Genomic DNA, 15775 nt, shown 5'->3' on the forward strand with positions numbered 1-15775 from the left:
GTATGCTGTCTGAATAAAGTGATACAGCTGTTATGTGTCTGGAATGAGTGTCTTCCATCCTTTTGGGATTCCAGGAACACACACACACATATATATATATATATATATATATATATATATATATATATATATATATTTATATATATATGCATAAATATACACACACACACACTGAGTCTGTCAGCAAGTGCATGTGTATGAATGTTTATTTTGTATTTTCATCAGGGTTCACAACTCTGTTGGGATGTTACATTGGGGGGGCGCAGGGTGATGTGATGGAGTCTTGACTCCACGATCGGGAAAAAAGAACAAGTTACTTACCTTCGGTAACGCTTTTTCTGGTGGATACACTAGCTACCTGTGGATTCCTCCCTATAAGAATTCGTTCTTGCGCCAGCATCCGACGGAAAGTCTCCTTCCTAGCTGTCCACGTCGACGAGGACGTCATAATGGCACAGCTCCAAGTGACTCCGTCTGACGTCAAAGTGCCAATAAGAGGTCCTCGTCGGCGTACTGACGTCAGTTTCACCTCATTTTTTTACGTGCCTTTGAGGCGAACAGGTGAGAACCGACCCATCAAAAAACGTAAAGAAAGATATATATATACACACAATAACATTTTCCATTGAATACATATATTTATATAAATACATAAAAATATATACATATATATATATATATATATATATATATATATATATATATATACAAAAAAACATATCTCCAGATAAACAAAAATCAACCACTACAAGATAACTGTGAAATCAGGCAGGCAACGGGGAGGCGGGAGGGACTGTGAGGAATCCACAGGTAGCTAGTGTATCCACCAGAAAAAGCATCACCGAAGGTAAGTAACTTGTTCTTCTGATGGATACAACTACCTGTGGATTCCTCACCTTATGAATAGAGTCCCAAAGCTGTACCGCACTCGGTGGTGGGTGCCTGCCTGATTACACCAAGAAATCTTGCAATACCGAACGAGCAAAATGACCGTCCCTCCTCACTTCAGAGTCCAAACAATAATGTTTTACGAAGGTATGGAGGGACGCCCAAGTTGCCGCTTTGCACATATCTGCCAATGGAACACCTCTCGCTAGGGCCGAGGAAGCAGACTTAGCCCTAGTAGAATGGGCCCTGATACCTTCAGGAGGGACTTTCTTTGCCAGAGAGTAACACATTTTTATACACAAGATGACCCACCTGGAGATTGTTCGTTTCTGGACCGCTCTGCCCTTTCGCTGTCCAACATACCCAACGAACAGCTGATCATCCAAGCGAAAGTCTTTATGCCTCTCCAGGTAGAAACTGAGCGCCCTCTTAGGGTCCAGCCTATGGAGCCTCTCTTCATCTTTAGAGGGGTGGGGAGGAGGGTAGAACGAGGGGAGGGTAATAGACTGCCCTATATGAAAAGGAGTGACAACTTTTGGCAGAAAAGCCTCCCTGGTCTTCAACACCACTTTATCAGGGAAAAACATGGTAAAGGGAGGTTTAACAGAAAGGGCTTGAAGCTCCCCAACCCTCCTAGCAGATGTGATTGCAATCAAGAAAACAGTCTTTAAGACCAAGAATCTCAACGGACATGAATGCATGGGCTCGAAAGGCGAACCCATCAAAAACGTCAATACCAGATTCAAGTCCCACTGAGGCATGTGAAAGGGCGTGGGAGGAAACTTATTTACTAAACCTTTAATAAATCTATTTACAATTGGAGATTTAAACAAAGATGGTTGGTCTGGAAGGCAAAGAAAAGCCGACAGAGCCGCCAAATAACCTTTAACCGTAGGTACCGTACAGCCTTTCTTTGCTAAACTAAGAGCAAACAAAAGAATATCAGAAAGGTGGGCCTTCAAGGGATCTTTTCGATTCTCTCCACACCAAACCACAAATTTTGCCCACCTGCCAGCATGAATGGATTTAGTGGAGTGTCGCCTGGACGATAGAATAACATCCACTACATCCGGTGGGAGAGAAAAGGAACTCAGGTTGCCCCGTTCAATCTCCAGGCATGAAGGTGCAGGCTCTGGAGGTGGGGGTGTAGAACCTGCCCCTGCGACTGTGAGAGGAGGTTTGCCCTGAGCGGGAGACAGAGCAGAGGGCACTGAGAGAGTTAAAGCAGGTCTGTATACCACACCCTTCTCGGCCAGTCCGGTGCCACCAAGAAGACTTGGGCACAGTCTTGACGAACCTTCCTCAGAACCCGATGAATCAAAGGTATGGGGGGAAACGCGTAAAGCAACTGGCCGCTCCAGGACATCTGAAACGCATCCCCCAACGCTCCTTGCAACGGATACTGGAGGCTGCAGAACAGTGGGCAATGCGCGTTCTCTCGAGTGGCGAATAAATCGACCTGAGGCGTACCCCACATCTCGAAGATGTAGAGGACCAGGTCTGGATGGAGACACCACTCGTGATCTATCGAGAAGTGACGACTGAGACCGTCCGCACGTACATTCAGAACTCCGGCCAAATGATTTGCTATTAAGCAAATCTGATGGTCCTGAGCCCAGGACCAGAGTCGCAGGGCTTCTCTGCAGAGAAGGTATGACCCTACTCCTCCCTGCTTGTTTATATACCACATCGCGGTAGTGTTGTCTGTTAAGATCTGAACTGACCGACCGCGAAGGGAAGGGAGGAAGGCCTTGAGCGCCAAACATACCGCCCGCAATTCCAACAGATTGATATGCAACATCTGTTCCGCTGGAGACCAACGACCTTGACCTCCAGGTCCCCCAGATGAGCTCCCCACCCTAGAGTGGAAGCATCCGATATCACTGTGGCCACTGGAGTTGGCAGTGAAAACGGTTTTCCTTGGGAAAGGTTGCCGTTCACTGTCCACCAATGAAGATCCGCTACAGCATCCTTGGAGATCTTTATTGAATCCCTGAGATCTCCTTTGTGCTGGAACCACTGCCTGCGGAGGCACCACTGAAGAGCCCTCATATGCCAGTGAGCGTGAGTGACCAACAGAATGCAAGAAGCAAACAGACCTAGCAGGCGTAAGACTTTGAGGACTGGAACTTCCGCTCCAACTTGAAACAATGGAATCAGCGCCTGAATGTCCCGAACCCGCTGAGGCGGGGGAAAGCCCGAAACAATGTTGTGTCCAGTACTGCCCCTATGAACAGGAGGCGTTGAGAGGGCTCCAGGTGAGATTTGGGCACATTTACAGAAAAACCCAGATCGAACAACAATTGGATTGTCATTCGCAGATGAGACAACACAAGCTCCGGAGACTTGGCTTTGATCAACCAATCTTCCAGGTAGGGAAAAACCGCTACTTCCCTCCTTCTGAGATGTGCTGCAACAACCGCCATCACCTTTGTAAAAACCTGTGGTGCTGAAGTAAGTCCAAATGGAAGGACCGCAAACTGGTAGTGTTGCGTTCCGACCACAAACCGGAGATACTTCCTGTGCGACTTGATTATCGGAACATGATAGTACGCATCCTGCAAGTCGACAGACATCATCCAGTCTACTTTGTTCAACGCCAATAGTACCTGCGCTAGGGTCAGCATTTTTAATTTTTCCTGCTTGAGGAACAAATTCAAAATCCTCAAGTCTAGGATCGGCCTTAAACGACCGTCCACTTTGGGAATCAGGAAATATCTTGAATAACACCCCTGACCCCTTTCCTGCAATGGCACCAACTCTATAGCGCCCTTTGCCAACATGGTTATAACCTCCTGTTGCAACAACAGAAGATGGTCTTCTGAACAAAAGGAAGGACGGGGGGGAAAGGGAGGAGGGAACTCCTGAAAGGGGAGAGCATAACCTTTTTCCACAATTCTTAGCACTCACGCGTCTGTTGTGATCGACTTCCATTTCTGTAGAAAAAGACTCAATCTTCCCCCTACAGGAGAAGTATGGGTGATAAAGTGGGGAAAACTAGGGCTACTTCTGCTGATGTCCACCAGAAGAGGAGGATGAAGATAACAGCTGCTGGGCTGGACCCCTACCCCGCCCTCTAAAGGCACGATAGGGCGGATTGGCAGGTTGCTGGGCGAAGGACTGCGACCTCCGAAAGGCAGAGCCACGAGTGAACCCCCGAAACCTGCAAAAGGGTCTATAAGATGTTGTAGCAGAGGTCTGTAAACCTAAGGACTTAGCTGTCGCCCGACAGTCCTTAAACCGTTCAAGGGCAGAGTCTGCCTTGTCCCCAAACAGCTTTTCCCCATCAAATGGTAGCTCCATTAGGGTGGATTGAACATCCGAAGAAAAGCCAGAGGACCTTAACCAGGCATGCCTCCTAGTAGCCACAGATGTTCCCATGGCCCTGGCTATCGAATCCGAAGTGTCCAGGCCAGATTGTATAATTTGTTGTGCAGCTGCCTGCGCATCCATAAAAAGGGATCCAAACGACCTTTGCATCTCCTGAGGCAGATCCTTTGCCATTTCCTTAGCGGAGTCCATAAGGGTGTGGATGTATCTGCCCAGCACACAGGTAGAATTAGTTGCCTTAAGCGCCATACTGCATGATGAAAAGATCTTCTTCGAAGAGTTCTCCATCCTCTTGGACTCCCTATCAGTCGGGACTCCAGGGAATGTTCCAGGAGCAGACTTCGCGGAGCAAGATGCCTGGACTACTTAGCTCTCCGGAGTGAGATGTCGTGACAGAAAAACTGGATCCCCTGGTGCGCCCCTATGTCTCCTGGCCACTGCCCTGTTCACTGCAGGAGTAGTCACTGGCTTCTTCCACAAGTCCAATATAGGCTCAGTTAAAGCCTCATTGAAAGGCAGCAAAGGGTCAGCACTGGACGCAGAAGGATGCAGTACCTCTGTGAGCAGGTTAGTCTTCACCTTTGCCACAGACAAAGGCAAGTCCAGATACTCTGCTGCCTTCCTTACCACTGTATGGAAGGGAGCGGCCTCTTCTGTAAACTCCCCCGGAGACGCAATGTCCCACTCTGGGGAAGTATCCAGACCACTTGCAGTGGCTAGACCCTGGAACTCATCCGAAGGCTCAATCTCTCCTTCCTCCAGCTGTCTATATTCCTCCTCCTCCAAAAGTCTTAAAGCCTTCCTACGAGATTGAAGATGTGTCTCTAGGGCCGACGTCGATAAAGAGTCCATCGACACCGACAACTTCGAACCTCGGAAAGGCCCAGGAAGAGATGGATGACTCCTAGTCTCACCCGGCGCCGGACACGGCGCCGACACGGAGTCCAAAGAAGACCTCCGCGGAGTCAGTTTGCAGGAAGGCGATGAAGCCGGTCTTGAAGGAGACACCATCGACGTCGGATGGTGCGGTGATGGAGTCGGCTGATGCGAAGATGGATCTATCGTCACAAGCGGTGAACTCCCACTAGGGGAAACCCTCGGCGCCGATCCGACAGTCTCCGTAGGGCAAAAGGGCATGAATGGAGCCGCCTTGTACGGCGCTGAAGAGACCAGATCAAACGCCAATGGCCCCGTGGGACCCGCTGGTGCACCAGCAGGGGCCATGGATTGAAACACGGCATACATTGCATTTAAAAATGCAGCCGGGTCCGCCCCTGGAGCCGGGAAAGCTGGGTATTGTTGAGCCGAGGTCCGCTGTACATCAGGCTCCCTCGACGCCAGCGAAAATTGAGGACTATGTTGAACGACCTCAAAAACAGATGGCGCCTGACTCCTGGGTTGAGGCGTCACTGTAGGGCTTATCTCCCATGTCTTCTGGCATCTAGAAGACCGAGACCTCGACCTCGATCAGCTCCGCTCCGACCGGCGCCGAGAGTCATGATGACGCCGCTTCTTATGCTTTTTGGGGGAAGCATGGGAGGAATCCTTTTTGTGGCCCTTCTTCGCTTTTGCTAGGAAAAGCTTCACCTCACGCACTTTCAGATATTTAGGATTCATACTCTGGCACGAAGAGCATCCTTCCACATCATGCTCTGAGCTAAGGCACCAAATACAATCAGAATGAGGGTCGGTCACTGACATCCGACCCCCGCATTCTCTTCACGGCTTGAAACTGGACTTTTTTGGAGGCGACATTGTAACCACTAAAAAACGCTACAGTTATCAACAAGCCAGGAAGAAAAACCGTTGGCGTCGAAGGCACGTAAAAAAGGAAAACTGACGTCAGTACGCCGACGAGGACCTCTGATTGGCACGTTGACGTCAGACGGAGTCACGTGGAGCCGGGCCATTATGACGTCCTCGTCGACGTGGACAGCTAGGAAGAAGACTTTCCGTCGGATGCTGGCGCAAGGACGAATTCATAAGGTGAGGAATCCACAGGTAGTTGTATCCATCAGAAAAATAATTTTGAACCAATTTAAACTCATAAGGGGTCCATCAGATAATACTCATTGGTGAACCTCTCGAGGTCAGATTACCTCTTCCCTGACCTCTTTTATCATTTACATCCCCTATTACATCCCATGGGGCCATGCACCAGTTGATAAGATGGCAGATGCAACTTTCTTCACAGGTTGTGACCAGCCAATCTCATTGCTTCCTTCTGTTGTGCAGAGCCGCAACACTTCATGTTGGATTTGCGACGTATTTGCGTCTCTATATATACAAATTTAGATTTCCTTTAATTTCTCAAAAACTACTGGACAGATTAACACCAAATAACAAAAGGGGCTCTTTCTGGACCAATAGCTACCTTTCTGCCAAATTTGGTGTAATTCCGTCCCATAGTTTTGGCGCTTTCGCAATTCAAAATCCCTGTGAAAAAATGAATGGGTAAAATGTATTTTAGGACCCCCTTTTTTCTCCCCCCCGGATGTATCACCCCTAAAATTTTCAAACAGCAGTGAAAGTTTTGGGGAATTTTTTTGGAAGATTTGTGAAGCAGTAGCACAGTTATTAGCAAAACAAAATATTGTTTTTTCTATAGAACGCAGGTCCTAACTATAACTACTTAGTGGTGACCGCCACTGGGTACTATATATATATATGTGTATATATATATAAATTATACCAAAGGTTACAGGCAGGTTATAGTTAGGAAACAGAATTTAAAAACAACTGGCCATGCACTTTTTATTCTTCAATTATTTCACTGCTGATGTTTCATTTAAACTTTTAATAACATTATAGAAGTTGTCATGAGTGCTGTCTGGGCACCATTGCTAAAGACAAAGACGCTGCACTGTACTTATTTCTCCCTTCCATCACACTTTGTGTGATCAATGGCCTATGGAAAGTATTCTCATCAATAAACAAGACATCTCTATGAAGTAAAAGCATTGTAACAGGTATAGAGGACTCTATAAAACAGTGCAATTTTTTATTATTGAAGTTCTGAACATTGAAGATTTGTAACTAAGTCGGATTAGTAAATGGGGACTAGTTTGTCACATTGATCCTGGAGGAGCAGCTGGCTTATTTTCCTGGACCCTCCCAGGGGGAGTCTCCTATGTTCATACCCTTGAGTGCCCTCTATAGATTGCAACACAAGATTTGTAGTTTACATGATTATATGTAAATGTAACAAGATATACATAGGCAGTACAATAAGGCCACTGAAGCTTAGAATTTTGGAACACTGGAGGGCCATAAATGTGGGGGATGATCGTTATCCTATAGCGTCCCATATGAAGATTTGTAATGCACAGACCCAATACAAAACATTTAAATTTTTTGGTTTTGATCACTGTTTGGCCAATCCTAGGGGCGGAAATAGGGAGCTCACCCTCAGGAGAAGAGAATCTCAGTGGATTTTACAATTACAAGCTGTGGAACATGGTCTTAATACGGAATACGAAATGGAATATTATTTGGGCGATAAGTAATTTATGTATACATGAACAGGGAACTGGATGTCAGAAAATCTTAAGCTATAATGTATACTGCAATAACACCGCACATTATAATCAGATAGTGTAATTTAATTAGCATAAATGTATTAAGACGGTAAAAGTTCAAATGTGGCGATTTACAGTATAAATATATGAGTAGCAGTTATTACTGTATAAGGTATCACTATCATATAAATAATGTGTTGCACTTATAATGTTATAATTTGTTAAGTTTAGACATTGGCACTGAGGGTTTCGGAAGAAGAAAATAACCTAATTTCAGAATGATAACTAGGGAATGTGCCAGTCCGCTCTCAATGTTGATCTATGTTTATTTGTAGGTTTATAGAAATGTATTAGATGTTCTGAAGGAGAAGTTTGCGTTTGGATAACAAGTACAATGTAGGAGAAATATAGTGAATAAGAATACAGATCTATGAATACACAAAAATTGGGCTGCACATAATACGAGGTACTATTGGAGTTTAAGGATGTTGAACATGTTTGAGGTATATATGAACTAGACTAAATATACTTGTGAAAAGTATCGTAGTAATATAAACTAAGATCTTATTATAAATATATTATGGGTTCACATACTGCCTCTGAAGACAGGATGACACATAAGAATTAGGAAATACATGATCTAATATACTCATTTAAGCCAAATAATCTCGGACGTATTCAGTCCGCTTTTCATTTTTATTCCCACCATCGAGTAAACACGGACGCTACTATTGCAGCGGTCCGTTTTCTATGTTTAGCTCGAAAAATAGACTAAATATACTCGTGAAAAGTATCATAGTCATACTAACCAAAATCTTATTATAAATATATTATGGGTTCACATATTGACTTGAAGATAGGAGGACATAGAAGAATTAGGAAATATATGATTAAAAATATACTCGTTAAGCTTAATAATCTCGGACGTATTCAGTCCGCTTTTCATTTTTATTCCCATTATCGAGTAAACACGGACGCTGTTATTGCAGCGGTCCGTTTTCTATGTTTAGCTCGAAGTGGACTCTTTATAACGCGGCTAATAGTTAAGCTTCGGCTTCGGAGAAATACGAGCCGCAAGCGTACTCGCGTTATGGAGAGATTCGAAGAGATTTATACGGTGAGCACTTTAGTTGGAAATACTAGTCTAATGCAACGAATATGCTAGATTTAGTTATATTGGTTCCAGTGTATAATTGCAATTAATCTTTCTCGGGCAGAGTTCCTGAAAGCAGATAGTATACTCCAAATAAGAGTTATTTATAAGAATAATGACATATATTTTCAGGTCGGAGGTGAATCAATATTATAGACCACAAGATTTAAGAGCGGTATTAAAACAAATAGGGGTTCACTGAGGTGATGGTTTGTAAATGAATGGCACATAAGGGTGGTGTGCTAACATTCACTCAATAACTTTAGCACATGTAATTTAGGATATTTTAGTTATATTTTTATTGGCACAATTAAGATTGATTATTATGGATTCCCACCGCACATTTCATATATTTGTTTGTGATATGTGTATATAATCACATTTAACATCTATTTGTTATGAAATTAGGCATTTATATAGTTTGTTACAATAGCATATACATACTTATTGTTATAGGAGGTCCTGACGAAATCCAAGGGTACTCCCAGGATGAAACACGTGTTGACAGACTTTAGGACAACAGGACGAACATGATTCAAGAGGATGAAATTTGAAATGAACTTTGTTTTGTATGCTTAAATTTACAAGGATTACTTTGAGATGGACACTGATTTCATGGACAATTGAAATTATGTATAAACTTATTTGTATCTGGAATTTTGACAATTGATTTTTTGGTAGATTATGTATTATTGTGATTTGTATTAAATTAATATATTAGGGAGAGGAGATATATTATGTTTATTGGCATGGATTAACATGCTATATTAGAATTACGCGTGTGCGAATATTCAATTTTATTTTGCCCTCTATATATATGTTTTGTCCTTCTTTGTGTTTTAAATCGTATGATTGAGTTGGTGTGATTGTGAGCTTTGTATTATTACTTTGCTTCCCAGGAGGTACAGGACTTTTTGTATTATACACTTTAATTCATTAATTAAATGAATGACAATATAAATTGTAAAATAAAAAGATTTTCTTGATATAAGATATATATATCAGGCGGGTGGTTTTTGTGCTGTAAACTAATTTAATGGAGCCTAAATAAAGAACCTTTTGAAATACTTGGTCCCGAGTGCGGTCGTTCGTGAAGAATTTCATGGAATGTTTTGTTGCTATATATATATATGTGTATTTTGAAACTGTTGGCTTGATGAACTATCCTTTCAATAGTTGGGAATTCTGTTATTCTGGAACCAATTTTTGAAGGTGGGTCTTTTCAGTTTGCTGATATCTGGGCTAATTAGTAGTGCATGAGTTATAGTTACCTTAGGCCGTGAGTTATAGTTACTTGTAATAACTCTGACTATAACTGCTGAATTTCTATTGTTTTGTGTGAGTAAATTCAGAACCTAACTATAACGTCCCTGTAACCTTTGTTTTTTTCAGTGAATTTCGATGTCTATGTGCATGTCTATGTTTTTTTTAAAGTAAAGTAATTTTAATGACTTCACGTTAATCCAACCGTCGCTGCGCACAGCCTTCAGCCATGCATGGAGGGGGTTTCCCACAATGCCAGGCCTGCGGCCAGGGCCTGTAGCCAAGCCCTTATATTTATCCAACCCCATGCCACGCACAGCGGGCCACAGAGCCTGCGGCCAAACCGCTATAGCCACCCAGCCACATTCTGTGCATAGCTTCAGATGTGTGCGGCAGGTGATTGCAGCATGGCCTGCAGCAAAACCACTATAACCACCCAACACTGTGTCATGTCTGGCTTTTGGCAGTGCACAGAGAGGGTTGACCGCAGGGCAGGGCACGTCTTAGTGGTTGCTTTTACACATTCCAGGTTGGCTTGGATGGTATTTTACCAGTCCAGCGCTGTAATACTGTGCCTGGAGTGGTGAATGGCTTTTGTCATTTTACAGCTCGGCGGGGATAGCACTGGGTCAATCCTATGCTAAAACATTTAGCTGTACAAAAGGCAAAAGACTTTGGCCCATATTTGTACTTTTTAGTGCCACATTTGCAGTTTTTTGATGCAAAAGTGGTGCAAACTTACAAAATACAATTGTATTTTGTAAGTTTGAGCCGCTTTTGCGTCAAAAAGCGGTGCAAATGCGGCGCTACAAAAGTATAAATATGGGCCTTTGTCCCTGTCTAGCTCAGCGTGGATAGCACTGCTCTAATCCTATGCTTAAAAAATTGCTAGATAAACAGACATTTGAGATGAGCAAATCTAGGGTGTCGCTAGTGTTGCAGGGCGCTCCTCATTGGAGCTGCTCTCCACCTAAATTTGGGAACTACCCAGAGTTCTCTCTTCTTTTTTGCATAATTTATGTGTCACTCTAACCCTGAAAGGGATTTGTTTTGATATATATATATAATTTCTATTGCAAGAATTAGAATGACCCGTCAATTGTATTGTGATATTGCCTACCTCAATGGTTTAAGTATTACTAGTAAATTTACTTGCCTGGCACTTCCCACATATAAAATGCCGAACAATATGTCTCTCAGGTTCTTTGTATGCTCTTGTTACATAGCCCCTCATAATCTTGTTTCTCTCGTATGCAAACAAGGAGCTGTTATTGCCTACATCATCTAGGATGTCTCAGTATATCTTGATGACCTTATACTACTTATACTAAAATGCAGGGAGAAAGAAAATTAGAATAGAATAATTATGGTCTCTACCTACAGCCCAGCAAGTATTTCCATCAGTAAGATCATTACCTTATTACACATAATAAGTGCTAAGTTTAGATTGGGGAGAAACGAAGGCCCTCATTACAACCCTGACGGTCGGTGTTAAAGTGCCGGTAATACCACAAACAGGCCGGTGGAATAAAAAATGGGATTCCGAACGTGGCGGAAACTGCCAACATAGACAGCCACTTTAACACTCCGACCGCCACAGCGGTACAAACAAACAGCGCGGCAGACACTGCCAACAGACAGGCGGAACACAATGTACCGCCCACCCTATCACAACACGGCTATCCGCCTCCTTATCCAGGGCGGAACCAACGCAAATAAAAACACGACGGGAAAAGTACACAGAAGGGAAAACACTCTCCACACCCCACGAGGAACCAGGATGCCATGGAGTCCAAACTGCAGATTCTGCTGGCGATGGTGTTCCTGCTCCTCTATCAGGAGCTCCAACGACGGCGGCGACGACCACAGTGAGTACTGCATCTACAACACAGGGAAAGGAAAAGAGAGTGACACACACACGCAACACCCCCACCCCCACACCCACAACACCATACACACAAACACATGCTGCAACATTACATATACACCCCCCACCCCCCTTGAATAACGCAAGGACAAAAGGAAATTATTGTAATGATTGTAATAAAAAAAATCCATCAGTCAAAACTCAAAATCCAGTATATACAATTATGTACACCAACTACAAAAGTCCAGATAGTGCACCAATCATTGTCTGTGGACCACTGGGCCCAAAATGCATGGGCGAGGACCACACTAGATACCTGACTCCAAAAGGAGAGAACACTGGAGGGGCATCACATAGAAAATATACAGGGGGAGGGGGGGGCACCTCAGCCTGATGAACGCACGACGCCACTGCTCCACGAGGGGGCTCCATGCCCATTGATGTATCCTGGGGAGAGCAAAGCCACAGTCTCTCAAGTCTCTCCAGTGGGTGGTTTGCCCACTGCTGTATCCTGGGGAGTGCAAAGCCACAGTCTCTCGAGTATCTCCAGTGGGTGGTTTGACCATTGCGTTATCCTGGGGAGTGCAAAGCCACAGGCTCTCAAGTGGGTAGTTTGCCCACTGCTTTATCCTGGGGAGTGCAAACCCACAGTCTCTCAAGTCTCACCAGTGGGTGGTTTGCCCACTGCTTTATCCTGGGGAGTGCAAAGCCACAGTCTCTCAAGTGGATAACAGTCTCCACTGGTTCTGGAGGGGGCTTTGTGCCCAGAGTGCTCCATCCTGCCAAGGACTGATGTAGTGGATGCCTTTCTCCACTGGTTCTGGAGGGGGCTTTGTGCCCAGAGTGCTTCATCCTGCCAAGGACTGAGGTAGCGGATGCCTTTCTCCACTGGTTCTTGAGGGGGCTTTGTGCCCAGAGTGCTTCATCCTGCCAAGGACTGATGTAGTGGATGCCTTTCTCCACTGGTTCTGGAGGGGGCTTTGTGCCCAGAGTGCTTCATCCTGCCAAGGACTGAGGTAGTGGATGCCTTTCTCCACTGGTTCTGGAGCGAGCTTTGTGCCCAGAGTGCTCCACGTGCATTGTGGCCACAACAATACACTCACCTGGGTGTGTGTGTCACGAGATTGCCGAGGTACAGGTAGGTTGATACGCCATGGAGGCAGAGACATACCCCACACAGCTGCGGCTTCGCATTCCATATGCAGGTGACAACTGTGATGACAGTGATGCTTCATGGAAGCTGGCCAGGCTCCTGGAACTCACCACCAGCCTCGTGCGACTGACCACTGGGGATGGCAGCCATGTCTGCGGTGGTGCCACTGGCTCAGGATGTCGCAGGGCTGCTGGTGGTGCTTGCGGCGGTGTCAGTCGCGGCATGCTTGCGGCGGGCTCTGTAGCAGCAGTGCTTGCTGCGGGGTCTGTGCCGGCATTTCTGGCTGAGGGCTCTCTGGCGGCGGTGCTGGCTGTGGGGTCTGTGGCAGCGGTACTGACGGCGGGCTCTGTGGCGGCGGTGCATGCGGCGGGGCCTGTGGCGGCAGTGCTGGCTGTGGGGTCTGTGGAAGCGGTGCTGGTGGCGGGCTCTGTGGCAGCAGTGCTGGTGGCGGGCTCTGTGGCAGAGGTGCTGGCGGCGGTCTCTGTGGCTGTGCAGGTGGCGGTCTTCTCCGCAGTACAGGTTGGCGTCGACATGGACAGAATGTGTGACACTGGTCCCTCAGTCGGTGCCACCATGCCCTCTCCTGACCTGCCCTTCAGTTTCTGGCCCTTCCCCACCTTTGATGGTGGCGCAGCTGTCTTGCCACTATCCCCTTTCGTTTTCCCTGACCCGTTGGTGGCAGGTGTTTTTGGCTTCTCCCTCCGGGATGTGGGCACCTTTTTCACCTTGGCAGGTGGCGAAATGTCCTTGCCCTCGCTCCGTGGCACACTGGCAGCCCTGATGGTTGGCGCACTCCATGACCCCGCAGATGCTAGCACCACTGTGCCTGGGGATGTGGTGGCTGAGGTGCTGGGCTGGGACCTGGAAAGCCTGGCCCTAAGGGAAGGACGGGGGGGAGGTGTAGGGAAGAGGTCAATATTTGCCAGGAAAAGTTTTTTAGACACACTGGGACGGGTAGATGGAGGAGGTTTGGGAATGGAGGTAGAGGTAGTGGTTGTAGGAGGTGTACGTCTGCTGAATTTGGGTGAAGGTGCATAGGCTGAAGGCTGTTGTGGGGTGGATGGCTGTTGGGTGGGTGTGTGCCTGCGTTTGTGCCTGCGTTTGTGTACTTTAGGAGGAGGGCTCACAGACACACTGGGAGAGGACACTGGGGATGTGTGAATGGTAGTCGGGGTGGTGAGTGCACATGAGCGGTGTTTGGTGATGGGCGTGCTGGTGATGGAGGTAGTGGCTGAGGATGTAGTGCATGCAAGTGTGAGTGGAGACAAGACTGGGAAGGAGGAGGGAGACGTGGAGGAGGGGGACACAGTGGAGGCAGTGGATGTTGGTATGTGTGCATGGGTATGATGCTTGTGTGAGGACCTGTGAGGTGTGTGGTGCTTATGTTTGCCTGAGCCACCCATGTGTGTTGATGTGTGTGCATGCTGGTCTGATGGTGTGCTTGGGATGGGCTGAGGTACAGGGGATTGTGTCTGGGAGGAGGAAGTTGGAGGGGGGAGGCTGGACACAGGGACAATGGCTGCCATTAGTGCTGAGGCCAGAGCCTGAAATTCTCTCTGTTGGGCTGCCTGCCCAGAATGAATGCCCTGCAGGTATGCATTTGTTTGTTGCAAATGCCTCTCAACACCCTGGATGGCATTCAGAATGGTAGACTGCCCAACAGTGAGGGATTTCAGGAGGTCAATAGCCTCCTCACTGAGGGCAGCAGGGCTGACTGGGGCAGGGCCTGAGGTGCCTGGGGCAAAGGAGATGCCCACCTTCCTGGTGAGAGGGCACGGGACACATGCTGAGGGGCTGCTGGGAGGGCGGTGCTGGTAGGGGGGGGTGGCGGCTGTACCTGTTGATGCAGGGGGCACAGAGGGGCCCACCACCGCAACGGAGCTCCCATCAGATGAGGAGTCGCTGTCACTGCTGGCTGCTCCTGTCACCGCCGTGGAGCTCCCCTCGCCCTCCGTCCCACTGGTGGCTTCAGACCGTCCAAGGCCAAGTGGGATGCAGCTCCCTCCTGCTTCGGTGCCACTGCTCCTCCTGATGCTATTGCACACAAGAACAGGGAGACCACAAAAAGGGGGGGGAAGACAGAAGAAAGACATGTTCAGTGCATGCAACACCACTACCGTTGGCGGACACAACAGACACAGCAGCCCTCTGCACTACGCCATGCACTTATAGTTCCTAGATTAATCACATGCCCTTGGGGTACAAGGCCTAAGCCTGACTGCTGCACACCTGGAAGTCACATGAGCCTGACTATGTGTAGATGGCACTAACCACTAGTGGGGTTGGGGTGCCACAGAGCCTGCCTCACAAGGGACCTTGCCTACAAAGCTGGCCCTGGCCTAGGGGAACCCACTGCCCACCTCCCCTGCCCAGACACCTTGTAATGCGCATCAGCAGAATGATAGTGTACACACCCCCTTGTGGCTACTGTGATGCCCTCAAGCGCCCATCCAACTCTGGATACGCCACTGCCAGGATCCGGAACATCAGTGGGGTCATGGTGCGACGGGCACCCCTCCCACGTTGGGAGACCATCCCCAGCTGGGCCTCCGCCGTCTTCGTGCTCCAGCGGCGAAGGTCCTCCTATCTTTTCCGGCAGCGGA

Source organism: Pleurodeles waltl, chromosome 5 (genome assembly GCF_031143425.1).
Source record: "Pleurodeles waltl isolate 20211129_DDA chromosome 5, aPleWal1.hap1.20221129, whole genome shotgun sequence".
Lineage (NCBI taxonomy): Eukaryota > Metazoa > Chordata > Amphibia > Caudata > Salamandridae > Pleurodeles > Pleurodeles waltl.